Source organism: Cryptotermes secundus, unplaced genomic scaffold, assembly GCF_002891405.2.
Source record: "Cryptotermes secundus unplaced genomic scaffold, Csec_1.0 scaffold507, whole genome shotgun sequence".
In the NCBI taxonomy this organism is placed as follows: Eukaryota; Metazoa; Arthropoda; class Insecta; order Blattodea; family Kalotermitidae; genus Cryptotermes; species Cryptotermes secundus.
Window position 1 is genome coordinate 668174 of NW_019740660.1, and position 2784 is coordinate 670957.

Below are 2784 nucleotides of genomic sequence, written 5' to 3' on the forward strand. Positions count from 1 at the left end.
TCACCATGCCATACCCTGCAAGCTGCATACACACTGACACCATTTGAACTCATCATCTGACAATAAGGTATGTATCCGCATGCTGACACTTGTCGCGTCAAGACAGCTACAGCGTCAAGAAATTTTGCAAGTTCATTACAGTGGTATAGCAAGTGTCACGTAACTTCGAACAAGGCCAAGAGTAACCTTCAATGCGCAGAAGAAAAATTTCAGACAAGGGCGGGAGGGTGTGAGAAGTGACAGGCGGCCAGTGGAAGAGCGAGGGTTAAGAAACTCCTCCCACCACAAGCTATGCGCGGTATTTGACTAGGAATGATGGCCCTTGTTCGAAGTTACGTATCACTGTCTATAAGTCTTCTTGCTTCAATTCGGGATATTTTCGGTTAGAATCTCGACCTGGACGCCCTCTGTCTAAATGAGGTTTTCCGTTACTTATCACCGTACCATCAGGCAAATGGCACCTTTATATTTGTGTTATATTCTTAAGGTAGGCCAATTATAGTAGCCGCGTGTGGAAGGCATAAACCCTCTTCACCCATTCGAACACTGAAATCGTGGTTTCGAATCCCACTCAAGGCATAGATGTCTACGTGCGTTTATTCTGCGTTTGTGTTGTTCTGTGTGTAGGTAGCAGCACTGCGACGGGCTGATCCCCCGTCCAAGGAGTCCTACCGACTGTGTAAAAGATCAAGAAACTGAAAAAGCGGCCAAGGTCCAACAAAAGGACTGTAGAGTCATAAATAGGTCGGTAGGTAGATTAGATAGATACATAGATCCCTAACGTGGGGATGAGACACAGTCCCGTAGTATTCTGGCATATAGACACGTGGCTAGGCAACAGCTGTGAGATAAGCAGTTATACAACAGCGATTGCTAAGTAATGGTTCTGTAAATAACGGCCGTTGATAGGCAGTGGTTGAGTAGCGATCACACATGGGCATCCCAACAGATGCGTACGCAACAATTCATTATCCGTGCCGAGATGTTATAAGCAAGACAGTTGGAGCAACGAATTAATGTAAGAGAGAATAAATATCTTGCCCATGGATCTCAAAGAGCCTGAAGCCAGGAATTATTGTGCTGGCGAAGGCCAGCATCAATTTAACTGATCGACCGAATGAGTTAGTTGTGGGACAACACAGCAGATTGAGAAGACTTAGTGTGTGCTGTAGTTAACAGCAGAGTGAGTGAATTTGCAACAAGACTATAGGTACTTGTAGTTATGTTCTGTAATTGTTGAATAAATCCAGTTACCAATCCAAACCCCGTCTATAGTCACTCATACACGTGACAGTACTCAGATCTTTAAGTAGTCCGTTGTAATAACTTTGGATGACATATAAGAGATGTGTACCATTTTTTTGAATACAAATTGGTAGGGGAAATCGCAATACTTGGAGGAAAGCTGCCCCAGTACTAATTTTTAACCATAAGTCCCTCATTATTTGGCCTGGGATTGACCTCGGAACGCCGCGGTGAGAAACCGTGTAGTACAACATTAAACTGAAACTCAACAGTTTCCTTCTGAATCCATTCCGATTCATTATTCACTATCCCAACATTCGAAGCTTTGTTGTTCGTGATTCTGAAAGAGCCGTTAATTAAACTGCAAGATAAAATTTTTATACCTCAGGCGGTCGTCAGTTTTCCATAACGGTGGCCCGGGATCGTTCCCAGGTCAGTCATGTGGGATTTGTAGTACACAAATTGACACTGGACTAGACTGCTAGTAGGGGCACACGGTAGCATAGTTGGTTGAGGCGCTATACTACAAGTTCGCGGGTTCAAATCCCGATGAGGTCATTGGATTTTTTTAAATTGACCTAATCCTTCCTGCCCCACTATGGCCCTGGGGTCGACTCAGCCTCTAACAGAAATGTGTACCAAGAATATTTTTCGAATATTCTTGGGAGTAAAGGGAGGACGGCGCGTCAGAATGACAAACTTGCAGCCAACTATGAGCCGATTATCTAGAAAATGCGGGGACTTTACCATCTCACAACCCTATGGGCCTCAGGGCCTGGTACAGGGATAGCTTTACTTTTTTTTTTTTTATTCATGCAGTTTTAATGATGGCGCCACTTCAAGTCAGACCGGAAAACTCGCCAGAAGGCGATTAGTTATTGTAACCACCCAGATACAGAGCTTTTTTTCCCGGCCCAAGGTCGGATACTTTTTGGACAGAGTAATATTTACCACCATCTATAACATACCAGGACTTTGCATCCTGACCACAAAGTGTATGTGTGTGTTCCGTATGGGTCTCACAATAAACAGCGATTATTTCCCTAAACAGCATTAACCGGCTGGCTTTGTAGCGGAGACGTAATGTGTTCCCTGTGAGGTACGGACTGAACTATGCATTCTGCCCGCACAGTGTATTTATGTGTTCCGTATGGTTCTCACAATAAACAGCGATTATTTCCCTAAACAGCATTAACCGGTTGGGCTTTGTGGCGGAGACGTAATGTGTTTCCTGTGAGGTACGGACTGAACTCTGCATTCTGCCCGCACAGTGTATTTACAGCGATAAACAGCGATTATTTCCCTGAACAGCATTAACCGGCTGGCTTTGTAGCGGAGACGTAATGTGTTCCCTGTGAGGTACGGACTGAACTATGCATTCTGCCCGCACAGTGTATTTATGTGTTCCGTATGGTTCTCACAATAAACAGCGATTATTTCCCTAAACAGCATTAACCGGTTGGGCTTTGTGGCGGAGACGTAATGTGTTTCCTGTGAGGTACGGACTGAACTCTGCATTCTGCCCGCACAGTGTATTTA